The sequence below is a fragment of the Pteropus alecto genome, unplaced genomic scaffold, assembly GCF_000325575.1.
Source record: "Pteropus alecto unplaced genomic scaffold, ASM32557v1 scaffold143, whole genome shotgun sequence".
Classification (NCBI taxonomy): domain Eukaryota; kingdom Metazoa; phylum Chordata; class Mammalia; order Chiroptera; family Pteropodidae; genus Pteropus; species Pteropus alecto.
Genome location: NW_006434828.1, coordinates 3161960 through 3171207, shown reverse-complemented (window position 1 = coordinate 3171207; position 9248 = coordinate 3161960).

Sequence of the window (9248 nt, the reverse complement as noted above, 5' to 3'; positions counted from 1 at the left end):
GATAATTCCACACAGAACTACCTCGGACATCTTCGCCTCTGTACATTTGCATCCCCTTAAAATGGAATGGCATCTGTATCTTTATTAAGATGAGACCAAGAGTGTAGGTGAAAAGCATGGCATGGGAAGGAAGACTCTTATTTCTAAGGGGATGATCGAATCTCCCCCAAAGAATGACAACACCCTGAGGATCTGAATGTGTCGAAATTCGCCCCAAAGAAAGGACTGGTGAGAGCGACATTTCCCTTTCCTATTGTTTAAAGCACAGAACATGTTTCTTTTTATCCTAATAGAAGAGTGAATGCAACAGTATAATAAAAAGCAGAGATGGAATTTCTTCTGTAGGGGAATTTCAAAGAGATACAGTCTCCTTTTGAACATGACTTCTAAATGGAACCGGCTCGACACAGAGGGGGAGCCGTTTCAAACACCCGGGCCCGAGCTATCGCTCACCCCACGATAGCTTTGTGGTTTGTCTGAACCCGCAAGTACGGTATGGGAGCACGAGGTGACTTCGTGTTATGAGTAACGTTCGCCTTCAAGAGTCTTCGTTTTACTGTTTGAAAAAGAAGTCGGCCGGCTCGGTCCCCCTTTCCTATTTTCGGGCTCCATAAATTAATCCCAGTCTTCTTTTTGGAGGTGAAGGAAATGTCTCTGATAAAAAGCCGTTGATGTTTTCATATTTTTCACCATCTTCTTAAAAAACTGTACCGCAACATTTTATGAAGCCTAATTTAATGGAATGTCATGTTCTTCATTCTACAGTGTGGGTCTGAGGACAGAACGGCCTGGCTTTTTTGATAATGAAAAGCAGAGTTTTAAACATTGAAAAAGTAAGGAAAAAGCAAGATGTTTTAGCATACCGGAATGATGGTATATGCATGCGATCATTTTTAAAAAGACAAATAAAACGATTAAGGTTTCTCAGGCTTGAAGAATATGTGGATTTATTTAAGGAAAAATAATGGGTATGGATGGCCGGTATTATTTTATATTATTTTTACTGCAATGCGATTTGAATACACGTGAATATAAACCGAATCCTGACCCTTTGGGGTGGCTCTTATATGACAAAAATGACGAGCAATTGCATAATAACAGATAAAATCAAAGGCTTCGGATACGTGTTTGTGGCACCAGCTTAATGGATGAGCGATGTCGTTTCGCTGGGACTCAGAGATGACGGGGTCCAAGGTCCCGTGGCTCCACACGCCGCGGGCCTGCGGGCACCGTGCGGGGCTGCGTCCCTCACTGCCTTTCCTCACGGGACCCTCTGGCTCCCGCACATGCGAGGGTGTCGCTCACGCGCAGTCCGCCTTCGCTCTCCCCCTCTAAGCGTGGACAGCTGGGTCACTACTCCTGTCCACCACGAGCACAAGTGCACCCTTGGTGCTGACGTCAGGTGGCTCTGTCGGCCATCAGCTGCCATCCAGTCTACGCAGAACATGGAGGCCGGTTTTAAAACCCATGAGGGAGCATCGGGGACGCAGCACGGGAGCTGCCGCCCTGGCCGAGGGACAAACCGCCCACCCGGTGCCGGCTGTGACAACAGGTTTCACTTCCGCCTCGGTCCGCACCTCTCTGCGCATTTGTCCTCATTTTATGCCTAGAAAACTGCTGGTCACCCTGCAGGACCCCGACAGAGGCCACTGCCGCTGCCACGTCTGCAACAGCACGGGCGTGCGCCCCCGAGACACAAACACATGCATGCACGCATGCACGCACACGCATGCATGCACATACACATGCACAAAAACACACACACACATATACACACGCACAAAAATGCGCACACACAAATGCACACGCGCACACACGCACAAAAACGCACACACGCATGCACATATACACACGCACAAAAACGCACACGCACACACAGGCACGCACACACCTGCACAAGCATGCACACACACGTACACGTGCACACATGCACGCATACACGCACACTTGCACACGCATGCACATATACACCCACACACATGTACACGCACACACATGCATGCACAAACACGCGCACGCACACATGCGCACATGTGCACGCACGCACATGCACAGATGCACTTACACACATGCACACACTCGTGCACACGCACATGTGCGCACGTACACACATGTGCACACATACTCGCACATGCACGCACATACACACATGCACGCGCACACACATGCATGCACAACCGCACACACACAGACACACAGACTCGCACATGCACATACACATGCACACAAGCACGCACATGCACACGTGCACACACGCACGCATGTACACACACATGTGCATGCATGCACACCCGCGCAGCCTTTCGCACCAGCCCGTGGGGACTTGTCGTCACTGACCGCCCTCTCCCACACGTTCACCCCCCAGCTCTCAGTCTGTGGTCCCCTAGCTCCTCCCGGGAAAGCAGGAAGGAGCCAGTAGCCACGTTCGCATCTCACAAGAGCCAGGAGGTGACGCCCTCTGTCTCTGTGGAGCACATTCTGCAGTTTGTACTTTCTGTGACTCTTACTTGGTGTGCACTGTGCCATTTGACAGTGAACTCCTGTCCACTAGGATTTTACCTGTTGGGGCCGAGTTTACTCGTCCGGGTTTGCGTCTTCCAGATGCCTGGGGAATTGGCCCTGAGACTCTTTCAAAGAAACCGTCAGCTCGTCTTCTCCCCACACGAGGAAGCTCATGCTCCGGACGCCAGCCCCAAACCCCCGTGGGGGCGAGCTTCGGCTGGGACTTCTCTGGGGCCAGTTCCCTTCGTGCAGACGCACCCGCGTGAGGCCGCCTCTCCCAGCCGGGCCAGCCTCGCTCCCCTCCCACCCCACCACTGAAGCACACACCTTCGGGGTTCGGGCTTTGTCGGAGGTTCTCCCGTTTGACCCCCAGCCTGGCGGGAGCCCCAGGCTCAGGCTCCGTCCCTGAGTGAGCGGCCTGTTCCATCCAGGCCGGAAGCCGCCAGACTCACACGGGTCCCGAGCCCTGGAGTTTACTCCCCGCTCTGCTCACCAGCCGCGTGCGTAAAAGCGGCTCTCCGGGCCCACGCTACCCAGCGAGCCGCGCTCGCCGCCGTGCGGACGTCTCCGGGCCCCGCACGAAACGGACGGACGGCTGTCCGTTTTCAGTGTTTTGAGCCGCGACTCCTGGGTAGGGATCGGCAGTGTAGACCACTCCCCACAGTGAGCTTGTCTCCCTTGTTTCTGTGACAATGTTCTCGTCCCTCACGGTCCCCCCTCCCAGAAAGATTGCACTGCGCGTTCGCCTCATCGCCTGAGCTAGAGACCTGGGGTCACCCCGACCTTGCCCTGCCTCTCACACAACTGCAGCCGAAGTCGCACCCCGCTCTCCTCCTTACCCACCTGTCCCCACTCTTCCTCCGTCCCTGCCCCCGCAGCCTCGTCACCTGCAGCTGGGTGGGCCGCAAAGCTTCCCAACCGTCCTCAGCCTCCAGCTCGCTGCTCCCCGCCCCGCTGTCCTCCAGGGGCACGTTCGCTGCGGCCGCTCCGCTCGCCAGCTCCCGCCCTCCCGCAGAGAGGGGTCCTCCGTATCCCCTGACTGTCAGCCGGTCGGAGGGTGCTGCTGCCTGTGGGCACACAGGTGAGTCCCTCTCGCCGGCCGGGGGTGCTCGCCGCCACCGAGCCCGCCAATTTCGCCAGCGTCAATGGCCAAAGCCACGGTCCTTCATTTCACACGGGAGTTTATTTCTCCTCGACCTTGACTCTGACGAGTGTGCGCCTGCCCCTTTGACCGTAAAATCGGGGAAAGTTCGTTTCACTCGCTCAGGCTTTCGTGTTATCATTCTTTGGTTAACGAACTTCTCGTGGGGAACTTGGATGTACGGCCTGGGGCTGGGGGCTGAGAAGCCCCTGAGCTGGAGGCTCCCCAGTTTCAGGGCTATGAGCTGTAAAAATCGGAGAGGCTGATGGATTCCGTGAACTGACAGCACCTCCAGGCGAAGCATACGTCGCCGAGGGAAAGATCTTAAACAGTTGTACTGTTCCGTGCGTAACTCACATCTCAGTAAGTACGGGTCACCTGTTGAAGGGATTTGTCAGGCACGGAGCCATGTTTTGCTGCTGTCGGTTTAATACGCGCGTGTCGCGTGCAGCGGGACGTAGCAGATGGACACAGGCGCTGGCATCGTAAGCGCGGTTTGGCTCCCAGCCCGGTCCCTGTCCTTTTCTGTCACTTTGGACAAGTGGGAAGCGATGCTTCTTGCAAAGAGGAGCCGTGACGGCTAAGCGGGGTGGCGAGTGTGGACGGCGGTGGGCCGGGGCCTGGCGCACAGTAGGTGCTCAACTGAGTCCCTCCCCGTGTACTCCTCTGCCTTCCTGTTACCGACGGCATCTCACAGACGTCGTCCGAATGCATCTGCTCAATGCCCAGCTGTCTGAAGTAAAGTCCCAAGATGGAGGAAGCCACGGAGTCTGGCGTCCAACCTGTGCCAGGCGCCGTCTGGGTCTCAGTCTCGCTTTTATGTTTTGTGCCCTGGCAGAGGGAAGTCACAGGCTGCACAGCCAGTTCCGGAAGGACATGCACTCAGCGTCCCCAGCATGATCTGGCAAGGCTCGGAACTCGTGTGCATGTTCATATACACGTGTGTGTGTGCGCATGCATGTGCGTGTGCGAGTGCCTGCACACGTGATTGTTCCCTCCTCTTCCCCCACCCTCCCCCTCCTGCAGAGCCCCATTAATCACAGAGACGGCACCTCGTAAACCTGCTGGCCCCTCCCAGCTCCCCGAGTTGTCGCGTGGATTTACGGAGTGACAGTGACGTCTGGGTGACCAGCGAGTGTGCTGCTTTACGGGGCGGCCGGAGGGGCAGTCTGGCGGAGGTCTGAGAGTGCTCAGGGCCGGCCGCTAACCGGCGCCGACGCTTCGCTCCAGCAGGGCTGCTGGCGGGGGGCGCGCGCGCCCGTCCTCGGCCCCGGGGTCTTCCCCTGTTTGCAGCTTCGTCTCCAGAAGATTCGACCAAAACGCAATTAAGGTATCGATTTAACAGGCGAAAAGCACGACCATCACACGTGGGCGGTCAGGGACGGGGACCCGGACACCATCACAGGGCACCCCCTAGGGACCCAGGGTGGCTCCAGACACCACGTCACCCCTCTGCAGACCGCCAGCAGCACGGTCAGTGCTCCCGCCCTTGGCCGTGCTGACCTGGGCCTCGGGTTGCGCCTGACTCTGCTGGCCCCCGGGCTGCTACTGGGCCAGCCCTTCCAGCGGCCAGTGACCCTGAACCCCTAAGGGTCAGAGCCCAGGCGAGCACCCAAGTCTGCAGAGGAAGACACCGAGGCACCTCGTTCCTCGTCCCCTGTGGCTCAGAGGCACGACCGATGAACGGCGTCACCCCCCAGTTTACAGCCCACCTTGCCCCTCAGAGTGGGCCTGCGCACAGTGGGGCCGCACCCTAAAGGCGGGGTGTGAGCAGATCCCCTCCAAACCCAGGCGGGTCCTACACTGGGGAGCTCAGGCCAGGTGGGGCCACGCGCTGGGGTGTGCTGCGCAGTCCCGGGCAATGCGGGGGCCGAGTAGGGACGCCTCAGCCTGTCTCCGGGGACGAAGGGCGGGGTCTCCTGGGCTCTGAGGGGTGGAGTGCTGCCTACAAAGGAAGGGGCGGAGCCCTGGGATCCCAACAGTCAGAATGTGGGCGCCGTGTGGGGGGAAGTGGGGGCGTCGGCCTGGCCTGGGGTAGGGCCAAGGCCGGGGCTGCGGGAGCAGAGGCCGCAGAGGCGCGTAGGCCGGGGAGGGCGCACGGTGTCCCGGGGCACTGGGGAGGGCCGGAGCGGGGAGGGTGGTGGTATCGCTGGGCCGCAGGGTGGCCCCAGGTGCGGGGAGAGCAAGGCTGGACATTGGCCAGTGAGGACATGGTTGGGATCCTCTGGGCCAGCGTGGAGGGCAGTGCGTGGCCCGCAGAAAGTCAGGTGACCCGCGGCGCGGGTGGCGGCCTGGAGGGCGAGGGTCGGGCTGGGACAGTGACGCTGACACCTTCCCCATGATGGGCTTGTGGGGGCGGAGCCGGCTCCCCTATTTTCCGCCCCCTCGGCACAGCACGGTGGCTTCGAGCATGGACCCTGGCCTCTGGCTGCAGGGTCTCTGTCACATGCCAGCCGTGTGGCCTGCATGGGTCACCTACAACCCCTGTCGCTCAGCTGGACCATCGTCAGTGAGGACAGCCCCAGCCCTCACTCCGTGGGACACCACACAGGCAGGCCCGGCCATGTGGCGCTTTGCTTTACTGCCCTTCGTAGATGTCACGTTCTTCACCCACTGAAGGCAAGACCCTCCACCAGCAAGAAGATTGCCAGTCACACTGTCGTGACACTCACGTTGTCACGGTGGTCTAGGCTCGGACCCGCGACCCCGCCGAGCCGAGGTCTGCCTGCACCATCGCGAGGCCGCGGGGCGGCTCAGGACCAGGCCTGGCGCGTCGTCCGTGTCCGAGCTCACTTAGGAGGTTGGCGGCAGGCGCAGCCCCCCATCTCAGGACGAGCATGCAGGGCAGAACCCCCGGGCTGAGCGACACCGTGGCTGTGTCCGTGGGTCTGAGCAGGCCGAGTCCTCGGCACCTGGTGTCCTCCCTCCCGCAGACATGCCCGTCCGTTGCTCAGCCGAGGCTCAGCCGAGGTCGTGGCTGTGGGCATGAGACATGCACTCAGGGTCACGAGCGGGGTCCTGAGGGAGCCGTGGCCTCGTTGGTGGAGGAGGGATGGGCGTGCAGTGGCCCCATGGTGGGGATGACAGTGGGTGACAGAGCCTGGCATCTGAGAGGCAGGCGAGAGCAGGTGAGCTCAGAGTCTGTGCAGGGGGCGTCGAGGGGGACAAGGCTGGGCAGTGGCCAGGAAGTCGTGGGGTGCTGCCCAGCAGGTGGCAGGCGAGCCCTGCGGCCCCTGAGGAGCTTGGGGGGCCGAGGAGACCGGAGCTCGTAGTGGGTGGTGGCAGGAGGCGAGGAGGTCCAGGGTGACAGTGCAGGGGACAGTGGCGGAGGCCTTGGCGGCTGACTGGATGACCGGATGACCGGCTGAAAGGCTGAGCGGTGGCTCACTGAGCCCACAAGCCCCTGAGGTCGGACACCCAGACCCGGGGGGGTGACCCTCAGCATCCTCACTGACCGGAGCTGGAGTCCCCTCCCCGCGTGTGGGTCGGGCTGCTGTCCGAGGATCGTGGACATCTCCGGAAGGAGCACCGTGTGACCTCAAGGCCGCTTCTCGGTGTCTTCAGTTCTGCCCGCGCCTGTCTGTAACCTTCCAGAAGTCCGGGCCCTGACTCGCTGCGCCGGCTGCACCCCACCCCCCGGGAGCGGGGTGCGTGCTGGGCGCCCCCACAGCCTTCTCGAATGAGTCCTGCAGTGCAGAGTCTCCCGGGCCAGACTGAGGGAACTGTCCCGCCTGCTCACCGGCTGGCTCCTCGGTGTCCCCCGTTGCCGGTCCTGGCCCCCGCCCTGATGGCAGCCACCTGCACATTTCATTAGCTCAGTCACTCACCTCCGGCCCATTAATCAGCCTGTTAAACACAGGACTTAACACCACACCAGGCCGTTTATCCTCGAGGCCAGGCTCCGGGCCCCTCTGTCCCCCGTGGCGCTGGGGACCGTTAACGCCTGACACCTGCCAGGCAGCCCCGTCTCCCTGCTTTGCGCATTAGCCAAGGGCCGGCCACCTCTGCCCCCGGGGCCCCCACCTGCCGCCCCTTCCACCCCCTTCCTACAGCTGGTGAGGAGGGCGCCGCTCACACACCGCCCCGGGGAGCTCCTCCTGGGGAGACCCCCCGGCAGCTCTTCAGAGGTGGAGGCTGCGTCTGCACACTCCATTAGTCCACTGACCGAGGTGGACCCGTCGAATGTCCCAAGAGGGTCCTGTCTCCAATTTCAGGTGAGATCCCGCGACTCAGTGGCTGGGCAAGTGTCCGACTCTCAGCCGGCCCTATGACCCCAGCTCTAGGCGTTGTTCCTACTGCACGTGACAGCCGCCAGCCTGGCTGGGCGCGTGGGCTCGGCTTGTCCCTTCCTGGGCAGCTGGTGGGCTTCTCAGCTTTCTCCAAAGGGTTTGGCCATACAGCTTGTCAGGCCAACTTCGCCATGACGAAGGGGCATATGGCATTTTTCCTAAGACACCTCAAAGTCCACCATCATTTAGATTCCTTGGCCGTTGGCTGTCCCTCTGCCAAGCCAGAGGTGGACCATCTGGCCTCTCGCCCAGAGCCTGGGCTGACCCTGGGGCTGCTTTGACCTTAGAACACAGCCGAGGGGACGCCCTGTCAGCCCACGGGACCACGAGAGCGCGCGCCAAGCGGGTTATCGTGCGGGAACAGACACCCGGGGCCACCTGCGGGCTGTGCTGGCGTCTGTGGCGGTGTCCTGCCGTCCTGGGGGCCTGCCGTGGGGAGACCCCGGAACGGGAGCCCAGGAGGCCGGCTGTGTTCCGGCTCTGCCACCAGCCGGCCGCGTGACCCTGTGCTGCGTGACCCTGTGCTGCGTGACCCTGTGCATTGTGCCGCGTGACCCTGTGCCGCGTGACCCTGTGCTGCGTGTCCCTGTGCCGCCCCCTCGCCTGAGCCCAGGGCCCTCCCCCGTGAGGTGACGCTCCCCCTCCTCCTGCTGGCAGAACCCGGGCTGGTGGCGTGACTTCAAGGCCTGCTCGTTCTGCTGTGCCCCGTGGCCTCCTGTCTTCGGAGCCTGGCTCAGCTGAGCGGCAGCGGAGGAGACGCCGCCGCGGGTAGAGGGGGCGCGCGACGCTGGACGCCAGGCGTCCCCCCGGCATCCCCGGCGCTGGAGGACCCCCCGCTCCTCTGGGGCTCCGTGTCTCCCTGTGGCTTTGGCCCCGCCCACCTCGCGTCTGCGCGGGGCGGAGCCACTGGGACGCAGGTGCAGGTACCGGGCTCTGTGCGGGGAGCTCCCGCGACGCCTCCCGCACGCCTCCCGCCCGGGTTTGTTTCCGGCCCCCGGGAGACTGGCCCTTGCTGGCCAGGCAGGCGTCTCACGCCGCACCTGTCCTTGGCGAGGCAGAGGGCCAGGACACAGGGTGTCCCTCCTTTCTTCCCCCAGGCCTTGGGGGACCTTCACGTACAAGCGAAGGGATCACAGGATCTTCTAAGGCCCCGGGGCTCTCGATGGACTGGCTCTTCCATCCGCTCAGCAAATATTTACTGAGCGCCGAGTGTGGGAGGCACCGGGCGGGAGGCTGGGGCGTCGGTGGTGGGAAAGAAGCAGCTGACTCTGCCGCACGGAGCGTCCAGTGCAGGGGACCAGCGCTGAAGAGCCTTG